This window comes from Triturus cristatus, chromosome 3_2 (assembly GCF_964204655.1).
Source record: "Triturus cristatus chromosome 3_2, aTriCri1.1, whole genome shotgun sequence".
Classification (NCBI taxonomy): Eukaryota; Metazoa; Chordata; class Amphibia; order Caudata; family Salamandridae; genus Triturus; species Triturus cristatus.
The window spans coordinates 450,690,208-450,706,847 of record NC_140584.1 but is presented as its reverse complement, the minus strand read 5'-3'; positions in this window follow the sequence as shown (position 1 = coordinate 450,706,847).

Here is a 16,640-nt window from a genome sequence, read left to right as displayed (position 1 = left end):
TCAGTGTAGTGGGAGGGGTGTAGGGGCTCACGTCCTGTCTCAGTGGAGAAGGGGTGAGTGTGGGACTGTGGGTCCCAATGTGCCCGAAACCCAGTCTCAGGGCCTGGAGGGTTTCTTAAGGGAACACCAGGTTGGGGGCCTAGACGGTGCTAGTAGGCCATTTGAGGAGGATCTCCTAGTATAAACAACAAAGTATGCAGTTCCTAACTAAAGAGGCAAAACAAAGACAAAATTCTAACTGTAATAAGGAATACCAGTGAACGACAGGAGAGTGATCTCCTCTTTTTTGGAATAAGGCCCTCATACACCTGACAAGAAGGTGTCTTGCTTCATCATCGGGCCTGCTCCTACTCGGGCCGGCGCTGCAATGCCCGATCAGGCGCCCGTGATGGGGCCTACTTATCGGAGATCTTTTTTCCAAAGCCGTTAGGTAAGATGTAAGTGAGGGTCTTAGTGTAGGTGAATGAGTGAGTATGTGAAGTGATTTAAAATAGGGAAAAAAATCCAATCAAAACTATTTTAATGTATATGGTTCTTCCCCTAATTAAAAAATATGAAAAAATCGCGTATGTACACACAATGTTGTGTTTTTATACGCTAGTTTTTGTGGTCAACATGTTTCATGCCTATTTTATCAAGTAGATGGCAATTCTTCAGGACCTAAACAGTAATCCTACCTACACACATTTTTTGGTGGTGGACACAAAACACATGAAGTGAGAAGTGACCACCCTTACAGCACCCTAAAAAAAGTGTGAGGGTACCTCTGGTATAATCAAATTTAAATGTAACCTGTGGAAATAATAAAAATAGTTAGAACAGTCAGGGATAAAAAACATTATTATACCTCTTTACACAAACCAATATGATTGATTTTAACAAGTGGTAGTGCATCACACGCGTGTACAAAGCTCGTGGGCTGTGACATGCTAGATGCAACAAACATCAATGTATTAGGAGATGTTCAGGTGATGATGAAGGGAAGTAAAATAATCACAATGAGGTTGAAAGAAGACGAGCGGAAACTTACGTAGTCTTAGGTATATTTAAACATGAGGTAAGTCCTTACCCTTGTCTCTAATGATCCGGGCCAAGTCAGTACCAGTCGCCGCGGACACTGAGTTCTAGTGCCCTGATTTAATAAAAGCGTGTTAGTTAAAATCACACAGCAGAAAAGAGGAGCACAAATGTACAGTTAACCCCATTAGGTTAAAGGATCTGACCGAAGTCAGTCTCGTGGGTTAAGATAAAATAAAATAAAAGCAGGAGTTATCTAAAACGCTTAGTGTGGTCACGTGAGGTGCGGACCATCCGTCTCGTATCACAAAGGAGTGTGAAAGGCACATCAAAGTTTGGCGAGTGCTGGTCGAGAGGTGCGTTTCAACAGGAGGCATTACCAAAAAAGGCTCGAATATTTGGGCGGAAGAGCGAGCGCTTTTGAAACAACACGCATTTAAAACACCCCGCATGTAGGCCACCCGATACAAGGTTATAATAGAGGAACCTAACTCGATGACGGCGGGGAGCATGTGGGCCGCTGATATAACGGGCTGATGTTAAAGGATTAATCAAAGGGTAGTGGAGTAATTACTCACGGTTTCCTTGGTGGAAGTAAACTGTTATCCTACCCGAGCAGCGTCACCGGTCCATACGCGCTGTTCGATGGACTCGTACGCCGCCAAGAATATCAATAAAAGGCGTAGGGGGCATGACCAACATGGGCCAATGGGAAGGTGCGAAACTGGCAAGCGCGAGGGAAAACCCGAGTATCGCCTAGTTGGAGTGGCGGTCACCTGGCAACGTGATGGTCATGTGATCGCAAGGGCAGCCAATCGTGGTCGTCCTAATGTGTGGTCGTTGTCAGGGTGATAGAAAGACGAACGACCAGGTATACGGCCAGTTACGAGGAAAATAAAGGAAAATGAATAAAGTAGAACCCCATGTACAATCAATGCCAAAGTGACAAAGAAGGTCAGTGTGAACCAAACCTGTCCGAAATGTCTTAGACAAAAGTAAATGTAAATGTAACATCAGACTCAGCCGATGGTGACAGTGTACATGCCTGGTGTCGGGGCTCATTAATTAAAGAACTCCAATGGGTAGAGCCTTGTATAAAGGATGTACAAGGCATAAAAGTTGAGCGCACGTAATCTAGCAAGATGGTATTGACTAGAGATCAACAATATGTGGCCCTGATGAAGGTGCTGGCGATCTCGATGGGATAACCTGAAATTATGTCAGGAGATTCCAGGGTATATCCTCATTCAGGCCTATTTTGTCACACGATAGTTTGAGAACCCATCGCTGTTCAAGGCGAAATAAAGCGTTTTTAGACATACCCGGGTGCGCCTCTAAGACGTACCACTCAAAGGACTCCGGGGGATGTTGTCTTTTATGAAAATGTGTCGTCATTCTAGTGTTTGTTTTAGCACATCTGAAAGATCTCCTAGTGTCAGGAGAACCTGGAGCCTCTGTAAACAGAGCTCCAGTGGTTCTGGAGTCTGGCGGTACCACTCCAGTTGGGAGGGTGCAGAAGTCCAGACTGAGGGGTGAGAGGGGGATGTGTTCCCCAGTGGGAGAACCAGTGGGTCAGGGACAAGCCAGAAGGGCTGAGTCCTCTAGGAGTGACCATGGTGACACCACTTCTGTCCTGGGGGATCTTCGCGCACTGTCAGGTGGACAGGGGCCGGGAGATCTGCGCCAGGCAGACTGTCACGAGACACATGAGTCATGTGTCACCCTCGGGGAGATACTGTGTGAGTTCCCAGAAGTCCTGGCATGCCAGGCAGGGGTGCAACCTGAGGGTTTAGACCCTAGGTTGGGAGACCAGTTGCTGGAGAGAGGTCCTGAACTGGAGGGAGGGACATCTGTAAGCAGTGTCTCTACCAGTTTGTCTTTGAGGTGTACCGCTCTGAGTAGGAGGGTGCAGAATTCTGGAAAGGGGTGCAGAGGGAGGGAGTCCTCGCCTCTGACCCCGGTTCACCTGGAGGGTTTAGACCCTAGGTTGGAGGGCCAGGTCTGGGGTGTCCCCCCTGACCTGGAATCCCAGTTGCAGGATAGAACCCCTGAACTGGTGGGTGAATGGTGCAGGACACCTGCCACAGGTACCCTAACTATTCTAGAAGGGGGTACCGCTCCAGGTGGGAGGGTACAGAGCCCCAAAGAAGAGGAGGACTGGGTATGGAAAAGTCTACCCCAGCCTCCTGTCCAGCCACCGGATACAGGCCCAGGGCTGGTGGGTCAGTGCCAGGTTGTCAGACCCGACCTGACAGGAAAAGAAGTGGACAAAGGGTGCCCAGCACCTGGGGCTACTGCCCCCCTCCTTCTGACGCCACAGGGGTTTGAGGGCCCTGAGAGGCATAAGGCCTGGGTCTCATCCCTGACCACTGTCACTGGTCACTGCGGCTTGCTGTCTGTCTGTTGGGACACACCTGTGAGCAAGTTAAGGCTAGGTGCTGCACAGGTGGTGTCCACAGGTGAGGAGAAGGGTTCCACCTGGGTTGGCTTGGTGGACCCTGAGAGTATGGATGGAGAGATCCAACCGGGTTCAGGAAGGCGTAGAACAGGAATAGTGCCCTGCTGTTTGGGCCAGTTTCCGTGTTCTATCGCCCTAAGCAGGGAATCCCATCGAGGTATCGCTTGGTCTACCCTGGCTTTAGGCTGGAAGGGGGTTGTGTTGGAAACGGCCCTTTTTGCAGGGTTATCCCCAAACTTTTTGCTTCTTCCTCCTTTATTTTTTCTGACCTGTGGTTGTTGGCAATAGAACTCTGGGCACTTTACCACTGCTGATCAGTGCTAAAGTGCATATGCTCTCTGTATAATTTGTTATATTGATTGGTTATCCATGATTGGCATATTTGTTTCACCTGTTAGCCCCTAGTAAAGTGCACTGAGTGTGCCAGGGCTGGTGATTCAAATGCTACTAGTGGGCTGCAGAACTGATTGTGCCACCCACAGGAGTAGCGCTAAAATGATGTCTTAGGCCTGCTTGCAGTGCCTATGTGCAGTCCAGGACTGCCATGTCGACCTGGCCAGTGCACCCACTGACCAGGCCTTATCCTTCCCTTTCTGTACATGTCAGGCATCCCTATGGTGGCCCTAGGTACCCCCCTGGGCGGGGTGCAGTGTATCTGAAAGGTAGGGCATGAACTGAGGTATGTAACATGCCCTGGTAGTGAATTACAGCCATTTTCGTTTTTCACTGCTGAGAGGCTATCTTGCCCATAGGATAGAATGGGGAAGGCTGTTTACATGCCTATCTTCCCATAAGGGCAAGATAGAAAATCCAAGTTTGGTGTCTCTGTGTTCAGAATTTAATTATACATCTTTTTAGCAAGATGGTTTTTAAATTCACTGTGTGAGAATAGCACTTTTTAGAAAGTAGCTATTCTCCTGTTTAACCTTCCTGTGTGCCTGTGTGCTGGTTGGCTGAAGGGTGTCAGGTGATGTGCTAGGTGGCTTCAGGAGCCTGGATGAGTCAGCAGCAGGGTGAATAGGGAGATCTGCTTTAGATGGGTGGGAGGAGTAGTCCCTGGGTCTGAATAGGGCTGCCCCTGACAAACACAAAGCTGGCTCCACCCCCTGCTGGCCAGGCTGAGGACTCTGCCTCTGCTGGCACAAAGAAGGCTCCACCTCCTGCTGAGCGTCTAACGACCCTGCCCCTCACTCTGAAAGGAACCAGGTGCTCCAGAGCAGAGCACACCCAGGAACCGGTTTGAGCAGGGGAATCCCCCCACTGGAACAAAGAGAGACAAAGACTTGGAGGGGTATAAGAAGTGGACCCCAGACACCTAAAACTTTAGATCACTTTGGAACTAAGAAGAAACCTCTGCCAAGGAGAAAGCTGAAAGGACTGAAGAGGAGAAGACTGCCTGCTTGCTGTTTTGCTTTGCTGCTAAGGAGAGGGGAAGGACTTTGCTGTGTCCCCTTCTTTTGATTCTGATCTCCAAGGGCCTGAGAAGAGCTGGCTCCCTGTTAAGAAGTCCCAGGAACAAAAGGACTTCACCACCAGCTCCCCTGGAACTCTGCTGAGAGAGTTCTGACCTGCCTTGGAGTGCTTGCCCAGTCTTGGGGCCTCAGGAGGTCGTTTTGCTGTGTTTGGGAGCTGGGAAGCAGAAGCGTGAACAAGAGTGACTGGTACCCAACGCATCATCCGATTGCGTGTCGCAAGACGAGAGTGCGAGGAAAATTTCATTGCGGCACCATCGCAACACGCAGGGTCCCCGCATCGCCGAGTGCGTCGAGCATCGTCCCGAAGCGTGAAGATTCCTGGCATTGCGAGGGTCGTCGCAGAACCAGTTTGCGAACCGCACCACTGCCGGTGCGTGAAAGTCTCCAGTCGCTGCGTGCGTCGACGCAGAGTCCCGTTCCGTGGCGCATCGAGAGTTGCGGCGCCGGAAAGCAACGCTGCGCCCCGCATCGCACCACATCGAAGAGTGTCGCATCGAACCTGTGCGTGAAGCTTCCCCCTAAGAAACCTACGCAAGGAAGGCCAAAGTCATCGCATCCTCCCCTTACAGATCGGAGCCGGCGCATACACCTCTGCTGCGTGAAGCAGGGCTGCTGCAAAGCCTCCCCAGGATCTCAGGAGTATCGCATCGCCTTTGCAAGCTTCCTTGTTATAGCTTTTGGGAACCTTATCGCAACTACAGGTACTGTTGGGCACGAAAGTGTCGCATTTTGTGCATTGAGAGTCGCATTGTGCAAGACACTGACTTTTACATCCTGGAGTACTTTCTGCAAACTCTTGAACTATCTTTAAAGTAACCTTTTTGAATTATATGTTGGTTTGTCTGTAGTATTTGGTCTTGTGAAGTTTTTAGTAAAGATACATTATTTTTCTAAAACTGGTGTGGAGTAAATCTGTGGTGTTTTCACTGTGTTATTGTGAGTGTTGGTACAAATACTTTACACATTGCCTTTGATAGCCTAGACTGCTCAGGCCAAGCTACCTAGAGGGTGAGCAGGGGTCATCTTAACAGTGTATCCCCCTTTCCCTGACTAGAAGCAAGGGTCCCTACTTGGACAGTGGTACCTACCCTGCCAACTAGAGACCCCCAGATCTAACACTAACCCACACCTGCACCCTGAGTGAGGCTTCGACATCCCTGCCTCACCTCCAGAGGTCGAGTGCTAAAGGAGTGTTCTTGGTGCTCAGTCTGGTTCCACTAGTACAGTGACCCCTTGACGGCCGGCTAATGAAATAGCAGCAATAAAAATATTGGCAGCAAAAATTGCACCAAAAAATATTGAGAATACAAATATTGACTTGATATACTTTGTAGGAAAAGTAAATAATATTGAATAACAAATATTAAATGCCACAAAATCATTAAAAAAATCAATAAGTATACTGAATTTTAACTACTATGCACTATAGTAATTTTAAAGCATATATCAACTTTAAAAATAATACTATTTAAAAATATATATACTTATACTTGGAAATATATGTAAAAATTACTACTTACAGCATATATTAAAAATATATAATTAAAAATAATTGTACAAATAATAAGTATATTATTTACAATCGAAATAAAAATAAGTTAAATAAACCAGCTAGCGTTGGAGAGGTAAACGTCTCTACTCCCACTCCAACCTGAGCACCAGTGGCAAAGTTGTTGGACTTTGAAGGGGTCAGGTATACTTTTAACCATCCATTATAAGCAAAACTAGGAAAAGTATTGGATTTTGGAGTGATTAGATTTAATATTCCCACTCCAACATGAGCAAAAAGTGTTGGAAATTGGAGGGGTCAGGACTACTCTTCCCACTCCAAACTTTTTTTAATTTAACATTTAAATATAGACTACATTTTTTTAAACATTTTTAAAAGAATAAATACATTCTTGAAAAATAAAACAGCTAAAACAATGTTATATTACAAAGAGAAAATAATTACATTAAAAAAATATTACAAAACTTTCTATGAAAACACTTCCCTCCCCGCTATTCTTTGTTGACACACAAACAAAATGAATACTGTTATAAAAATGAAACTGCATGAATAGTAAATTAAGACAATTAATTAATATAAAATTAATTAAAACAGTTGAGTTTTTAATTAAACTGATCAGCCTATTAACAATTAATTAAAAATTAACAAATAATTTAATTAAAATAGCAATTAATTATTTAAATAATTCTGAATTAAATTAAATATATCTCATATAAAAACTTGCAAACTATACATACTAAAACACATTAAACACAAATATTATTATAGTGCTAATAACTTATATTAAGACAACTAATATTTATCAAATGAATTGCGTAGTGGTAATACAGCTGCTCCTGATGAGCACTTTGCCCATCCAGTGCAGATTTATGCACTGGAATCACCATCAGCCAGGGAGAGTAGCTGTTAGAAACTGCTGTAGAGCTGTTCACATGAGGCCAGAGGCAGAGGCAGAGGCAGAGCAGGAGGTGATTTCCTGTGAGAGGCTGACACTACTGACAACATTCTCACATCCCTCACGCTAACAGATTCGTGCGCCTGAAAGCACTATCACACCCTTCACAGACTACGAGTCACAAAATACTGGAACCACTCTCACATGCCTCACAAATGAGCAGTGGCACACTGCCAAGAACGCTCATGCACCCCTCGCAGAGTAGCAGTCACATTCTACCAGATGCATATTCACACCCCTCACAAACTACAGCAAAGCCAATAGCTGAAACTGAAAGTGTCCTTTTATTGATTTGTGAATTTGTGTTTGTATAATATACATGTGTGAGTGGGTGAAGAGATGGGTGCGAGTGCACGAATGAGTGCCAGAATACATGAATGATGAGTTCTTTAGTGCATGGACAATAGGATAAATGCATGGATGAAAGCATTCAGGAACCTTCATGTATAATGCAGGCATATTGGTTTTGCTAATGTTTGTTTGTTAGTGTATTCAAAACATTTTATAGTAGCGACAATTTTCGATTCGTCAGATCAGCAAAGTAAGCCTCCCCTTTCATTAGTCACAGGAAACTGCCAAGACTCAATTGTACCTTCAATAGCTGCTGAGTTCCTCAGACAGAAGAACAATATGTTGATCAGTTGAATGTGGATTCTGCTTCATAAATAAATACCATTCATTTCACTTTTTAGGGACCATGATAAATAATCCCACAATTAGCAATGGACTCATCCGGATGAACTTGCTGCTGTAATATTCCATTTTAGCAGATGTGAGCAGGCCTAATATCGGTGACCTGAACAAGAAATTAATAATTTGGAACTCAAACATATCTCTCATTCACTCTGCATGCTTTCACATTCTTTTATGTTTGAAATGCTTTATTGAGAAGAATTGTTAAAACAGAGAGATACCAACCATTACAAACAAAATTATCCAATACATAACTGAAATGCCAATAGGTTAATACTAAATAGCAAAAAAGACAAAAGCATTTTATAGAATTTTATGAATAAGAAGGAAAGAAGAAAGAAGGGGAAATAAGAGAGGGAAAAGTAAAAGGAAGAGAGGGAATGAAAGTTCTACAAAGGAGATATGAAGAAAAATAAGGGCATAGTAAATAGGAAAATAAGAAAATCAAACATATTAATCAATGAATATAGCAATATTAGGAGAAGCAAGAAAACTAAGAAAGAGAGGACAGAGCAAAAAACATTCAAGGAGGTTTAAAATTTTCAGAAGACAAATGTGAATTGTTTTTCAAGGCCATGTGATCAAGGTATGATGTAAGGGGTACCCAGAAGAGATCTCTGTTAAGAATGGGGGTGCAGGAGGAGGCAAATGCCACATCAAGTCTGTGAAGGTGACAAAGAGAATTCCACCAACATTGTATAGAAAGCTTGTTGAGAGTTTTCCAATTAAAAGATATGTGCTGGAATGCCAGAGCAAGCATAAGATCTAATAGACCAGAGGAGTGTGGAAGGAGGTCAAAGGAATCAGAAAGGCTGCCTAGAAAGAGAAGAGGTATAGAATAGGGAATAGATGTTGCAAATAGACGCGATATGTAGGACCAAACTTCATCCCACAATGCAGCAACCGGAGGTCAAAGAAAGAAGAGGTGGAGAAGGTCAGCACCAGGGAAGCCACAGGTCCAACAATTAGAATCCATAGAGATAGAAAAGCGAGAAAGAGAAATTGGCGAGAGATATAGGTGCCGATTACGATCCGGCAAAAACCGGGTACGAACCGTCGGACGGAGGCTTTTTTCCGTCCGACTCATACCCGGTCGTAAAACTTTACAAACATGCAAGTACGATTCGCACGGAAACACCATTTCCGTACGAGTCGTACAAAACACCGACCGACGAAAAGATACATACAAATGGGATCCGGGGAATGCGCCGACGTGACGTCGGGACGCTCTCAGGCCGCGCTTCACGACCCAGGAATTACGATTCGAACCGACAGCAGTCCGGACGGCAATATTTTTACGGCACCCAAAAAGTGCCGGAAAAGCGAAGTACGGCGCGAAACGACCAGAGTAGGTGGCCCGGTAAGCGCCGTACCCCCCCCAGCCCCCGCATGTATGTGCCGTACCGCCCCCCAGCCCCCGCATGTACGCGCCGTACCCCCCCAGCCCCCGCATGTACGCGCCGTACCACCCCCCAGCCCCCGCATGTACGCGCCGTACCGCCCCCCAGCCCCCGCATGTACGCGCCGTACCCCCCAGCCCCCGCATGTACGCGCCATACCCCCCCAGCCCCCGCATGTACGCGCCATACACCCCCAGCCCCCGCATGTACGCGCCGTACCGCCCCCCAGCCCCCGCATGTACGCGCCGTACCCCCCTCAGCCCCCGCATGTACGCGCCGTACCCCCCCAGACCCCGCATGTACGCGCTGGGGGTACGCACCGTACATACACAGGTGGGGGTACGACTCGAACGTACACGGGTGTACATACACGGGGCGGTTCGACACGTACTCGGGTGTACATACACGGGGGGTTCGACACGTACAGTTCGACACGTACTCGGGTGTACATACACGGGGGGGTTCGACACGTACAGTTCGACACGTACTCGGGTGTACATACACGGGGGGTTCGACACGTACAGTTCGACACATACTCGGGTGTACATACACGGGGGGTTCGACACGTACAGTTCGACACGTACTCGGGTGTACATACACGGGGGGGTTCGACACGTACAGTTCGACACGTACTCGGGTGTACATACACGGGGGGGTTCGACACGTACTCGGGTGTACATACACGGGGGGTACGGCGCGTACATGCGGGGGCTGGGGGGGGTACGGCGCGTACATACGGGGGCTGGGGGGGGTCGACTCGAACGTACGGGGGCCGGGGGGGGTTCGGCGCGTACAGGGCACCTGTTTGGACGTCTCCATTGTTTGCTATAGGAGTTTGGTGCGGACGGTCTTTTAACCATACGGTTGTACATTCGGACGCCTGGGACGGATCGTGATTCCCCGGTCGGACTTCGCTTTTCACGTTTGTACGGTAAATCGTCCGAGGACGTGTCGGACACATTTTCCGACCCGAGGACGTGTGGGGAATAATTCCCAAGGCGGTTCGTATGGACTTTTTACCATGCGAATCGTGATTGCCAGTTTGTACGGCACTTGTACGATTTGTACGGTAAAAAGACCGGATACGAGTCGTACGGGAATTTTTTTTACCAGATCGTAATTGGCACCAAAGTCTATGATAGAGAAAAAACAAAGATTGGGTCAAAGAAGCGGAGCGAGATACTTTTAGAGATCTGGACCAAATTTTATCCCAAAGAGTAACAGACCAGTCACATCCCAAATCTAACTCCCAAGCAAGTTCCAGTTTGGACTTGACACGATTTGGATTGGGAGATGAGAAAAATGTATAAATAAGAGAAGCTTTAGGAAAGGTAGATCAAATTTGAAGTAGATGGGGCCATAGGTGAAGATGAGGAAGGAAGAGAATAGTAAACGTCGAGAATAAGAGCCATGAGAACGGAGAACTTGCGCAAAAAGGATTGAGGACACTGAAAGAGGAGGAAATGAGCAGGGATGAAGACCATCGAAGAGTTGCTTAACCCATATGAGACCCATAGATCTCCAAGAAGTCCAACAAATAGGTCTATTGTTTAGGAGAATAAGCGAGTTATGCCAAATGGGAGTCTCCAAAAAGGATTCGTGAGTAATTGGGGCAGATTGGACCAAGGGTCTCAGAAGGGAAGAGTATGGGTATAACCTCAGTAAGAGAAAAGGGAGAAAGTAGGGTAAGTTCTATAGAAAGCCAGTGAGGAGTGAAAGAAGAAGATTCTGATGCAAGCCATCTGGAGGCTTGACGTAGAGAAAAGGATTTATAATAGAGGCGAAAGTCAGGGAAATTAACTCCACCATTCAATTTCGGCTGACGAAGAGAGGCTAAAGCAATCCTAGACTTTTTATTTTTCCATAGGAATCTTGAAAGGCAGGAGTCGAGACGTTTAAAGTGAATATCGGGGATGTGTACAGGGAGCATGGAAAAGATATATATGAGGATAGGGGATATCATCATCTTAATCGAATCCAGCCGGCCCCACCACGAAAGATAAAGAGGATTCCAAGAGGAGAGTGATTTGTCAATACGGGAAAGGACCGCAGACATATTGGATTGAATGGATGAGGAGATGGAATTAGAGAACCATATACCCAGATATTTAATTTGTGAGGAATTCCTGGCAAAACCAGTAGAGGAAAAATGATGAGGAAGGCAGAATTTTGTAAGGGGGAGAATCTCCGTTTTATCTGAATTAATCTTTTAACCAGAGACCTGTGAAAAGGAATTGAATTCAGATAATAAGGCAGGAACAGATGAATCGGGGGCGGAGATAAATAAAAGGATATCGTCTGCATAAGCAGAGAGTTTCAACTGGTTACTGCCGTACGGAAAACCAGAAATGGATGCGTTATTACGAATCGAAGTCAAAAAGGGTTCAAGGGCTAGAACAAAAAGAAGCGGAGATAAAGGACAACCTTGACGGACACCGCGCTGGAAAGGAAAATAAGGGGATAAATGACCGACAGAACAGGACAGAACAGAAGCTTTGGGAGCAGAATAAAGTAGGGAGATGAGGGAGATGAATTTAGGGCCAAAACCGTGCCAGAGTAAGGCAGCAAACAGAAAGGACCAATCCACTCAACAGAAATAGCAGCTAGAGGGATGGAGAGAGATGAGACTTTATTTAGAACATTGAGGAAAAGACGGGAGTTGTCCGAGGTAAGTCTACTCTTAACAAAGCCACATTGTTCCTTGCCAATGAGATGGGGCATAAGAGGATCCAAGCGAAGAGCAAGCAATTTAGCAAATAATTTATAGTCCACATTTACTAAAGATATCGGTCTGTAGTTTTTAAAAAATTGGGGGTCACAACCCTCCTTGGGAATAAGGCAAATCGTGGCCTCATGGAAAGTACCTGCTGCCCTACCAGAAAGGAAGAATGATTGAAAGAGTGTTGAAAGCTTAGGAAGTAAGAGATCAGAGAAATGCATGTAGAATTCAACAGAAAAACCATCAGGTCCCGGCGACTTACCTTTAGTAAGAGTCTTTAAGGCGCTATCAAGTTCAGTAAGAGAGAGTTCGTGCTCAAGGCCAAGAAAATGGAGATGTGAGGTAGAAGGGGTAGGAAGTTTCTCAAAATATGATTGAATAAGAGAGGCAGAAGGAGGGGATTCAGGAGTATAAAGGGATTGATAAAAAAGCTGGAATTGGGTAAGTATATCTTGCTCTTTGTGAACAAGTAGATTATCTGAAGAATAGATAGAATCTATAGAAGTACGCTCCTTACGCGACTTGAGATAGTTAGCTAAGAGTTTACCCGCTTTGTTGCGACCACCGTAGTAACGGGCACTACTTCGAAGAAGAACTGAGGAAGCCTTATCAGTAGTAGATTTGTAAAATTCGAGTTTAGCACGTATGAGATCTGGTAAGACAGAATTGGCAGAAGAAGTGTAAAACCTATGTTCTAAAGACTTAATATGAGCCAACAAAGCTTTCCGTTTGTTAACCCCTTCAGCGCGGCGCGGATTTCCGCGCCACGCTGAAGGTTCCGTGCGCGGGCGGGGCCATGACGGAACGGTTCCGTCATGCACCCAGCGCAACCGACGTGCATGACGGAACCGTTCCGTCATGCGCGTCGAACGGGTTAAGAAAGAGTTTCTTTTTCTTAGAAACAAAATCAATAATGAACCCTCGTGCCTTCGCTTTAAAAGAATCCCAGACCAGATAGGGGGACAGAGAAGGATCAGAATTGAGAGAAAAGAATTCGTTGGCAAAGGAAAGAAAAGAAGAAGAGAAAAGAGGATCCGTAAGAAGAGAGTTATTGAACCGCCAGCGAGAAGATTTAGGGCGCAAAGGAAGAAGATCAAAGTCCGTTACAATAGGAGCAGGATCAGAAATAACTATGGGTTCGATAGAAGAGGATAAGAGATTTTGGGAAAGGGATTGGGAGAGAAAATCAAGCCGAGAAAGAGAGGCGTGAGGGGGAGAGAAAAAGGAATAGTCTGAAGTGTCAGGGTGTGAGAGCCTCCATGAGTCAATGAGATGCGATTGTGAAATAGTGTCAAGGAATTGTTTATGGGATTTGTGAGGTATAAAGCGGACAGATGACTTGCGGTCAAGAAACGGATCAACAATCTGGTTACAATCACCACCTAAAATAAACATGGCATCTCTGTGTTGGAAACATTTCTTTGTAATTAAAGGCCAGAAATTACAATCAGGTTGAGTAGGACCATAAACATTAAAAACAGTTACAGGTACAGAATTAATTAATAACTTAGCTAGTACCCATCGACCTTCAGTGTCATTATCCTGGGATACAACCTTACATTTTAGTTTCTTGTGGCATAGAATAGCAACACCATTTTTTTTATTGGAAGATGGGGAAAATAGGACCGCCCCCACCCAGCCTCTTTTCAGCTTAAGCGACTCGGCTTCAGTGAGATGAGTTTCTGGTAAAAGAACTAAATCAGGATTGTAAGACGCCAGGTGGGAAAGTATTCTCTGTCGCTTAATAGGATTAATAAAACCTTTTACATTCCAAGAAATAACTTTGAATGTGAAAACAGTAAAAATGTAATGAAAAAAGAAAAGCCATCAGAACAAAAGGAGAGAAAAGAATGCCAATAGATAGAAGGGAAGAGAAAATGAAAGAAAAGAGAGAATTCAAGAAGGGAAACATAGTGAGCACAAAAAAGAAAAAATGAAAAAAGTATGTACCGGGAAAGAGATAATGAGAAGGAGCAAAAGAGAAGAGAAAGGTACAACCAATAAATAGAGAGGGACAGAAGGGCTAACAGGGGAGAGGGAAAGACAAGAAGAGACATTACATATCCAAAAGGATGACTGAAGACAACATACCTGAGGGGGAGAGGAGAACAGAAAGCAACGGGGCGATGGCGACACTCAACAAGACGAGCTCGCCATATGGGGGAGTCCGAACCACACCAGGACAGGATAAAAAAAAGAAAAAACAGAAGAGGAGGCACACAAATTGAAAAAGACCCAACAAGCCTGTTAGAATAAAACAAAACAAAGAAAAGTAATTAAACATAAAAAATTCAAAAGGAGAAAAGTAGTCAGCAATCAATAAATATACAAGATAAGAAGTCTTGAGAGCACTGATGTCTAAAAGATAAAAACGAGAATGGAGGTAAAGTATGAGAGGGACATTACATAAAAACAACTAATCTAGCGTCAAAGCAATATGACCATAATGAGACTGGAGGCAAGAAATGCAATTTCAGGAACACGAAACCTGTAAGGAAAGAAGGATATATGGTCAACCATTAGGAGAAGTGGAGGTGTCCATGCCATTGGGAGCGCGAATATGAATAACGTTTTTGAGTTCATCAGGATTTTGAAAAGACCATGTTTGGTTCTGGTATGTGACTTTGAAGAGACATAGATGGAATAAGCCATATCTAGCGCCCAAAGAGCGAAGAGGAGCCCGAAGATTCAAGAACTCCCTCCTTCTGGTCGCAGTAGCCGTGGAGACATCTTGTGAGAGAAACACCTTTTGTCCCATCCAGGAGATCTGACGCTTGGATCTAGCAGCCGAGAGGACCGAGAGAAGATCAGTAAACTTCAAAAAGAGAATGATGACTCCACGTGGCTTGGTTGAGGAAGATGTACGAGGACCAAGTCTGTGTGCTCTTTGGATACTGAGAGAAGATGTAGATGGCATATCCAGAAGTTTCGGGAGAAAGGAGGTGAAAAACGAAACTGGGTCATCCCCTTCCAGAGATTCCGGCAAACCATAAACGCGTAGATTATTCCTCCTGTTGCGATTTTCTAAATCCTCTGTGTGCTACTGAAGAGCGAGGACCGACTTCTCCAAGGAGGAGATTCGCTGTGAGTTGGCCGGAATATCTGTAACTTGCTGCTCCATCAACGACACTCTGCTTTCCATAGTGGACCATTTCTCTTCAAGAACTTGCATCTTGTGATTAGTTTCTTCAACAAACGGCCGTAAAGCGCGTATCTCATCCAGGAGAAGTTCCAGAGAGACAGGGGGCGTTGTCTTATCTGCAGAAGGAGGATCTTGCTTCAGGCGCTTAGATGAAGTAGTAGGTGAAAAAGTCTTACCAGCCGACGTTTGCGCCGATGGAGGGCGATTGGAAGAAACTCCCGCCATTGGGTCTGCGTTAGAAGTAGGGTCCGCAGCTGAGGAGGATGAACTCGGTGTCACAGGAGGGCGCTTAGAGGGGACAAAAACAAACTTTGTGCTACGCAGCTTTCCCATAAAGAAGAAGTAGTCCTCAGACCTCAGGGCACCCAGTGGGTGGCGTTGCAGTCAACAGAGGGGAAAATGGACGAAGAACAAGGCTATCCCCTCCTCCAGACAACAATGTAGCTCCTGCGAGGCATGAGAGTCACAAAAATGTACACAGTTATAGGACCCAGGTGTCGAGAGAAGAAACCATTGCATTAGGCATAAAAACAGGAGTCTGTTTCATGAAGAGGAGCCTACATAGCGTAATGTGTAAAATGAAAGCATTCCAGATATTAGTAGTGACTGAGGTAAAAATATCAAGACAATGGAATCAGAGAAGATGGCATCATAAGAGAATCTCCTCCGTGCAGGCAGTATGACGCTTTACAAGGCGGACGAAAATCCCCTCAGCTGAGACAACAACTCGTTATCTCGGCGCGTGCATAGCTAAAATGGCGGCCGCTCCGAGGAAATCACCATGGTAATCCAAACAGCGAAGCGCGTGTTTATTGGCATCAAAAAATCACCTTACCAGAGGCACGGAGTGTTCCTTATAGCGATGTGGGTGTCAAACGGCCAGTTGCGGCAGAAAACCATGCCGGTAACGTTGAGAGGAGGTCCCGATGTGGAAGAGCGGAGACCCTAGGCGGCCATCTTACGCGGCGCCATAGCCACGCCCCCATGCTTTCAACTTCTAACCTGTCAGATGTTTTGTTGGTACAGAATCACCATAAGGAATCCTGATAGTTTACCTGTGATTGTGTAATCAAATTGTATACCTCTATTTTTGTACTTCTGCTAAAATGATGGGAAAGCTCAACCCCATACATGTGTGGTTTTGTGGGAGATCTGTGAAGGGCTCTAAATAATTCCTATCCTGCTATCTTCTCCGATGTGGCCATCTCACAGGTATGCTGATAATGCTTCCAAATGTCCTCCTGATAAAATGACAGAAACCGGTCATGGGC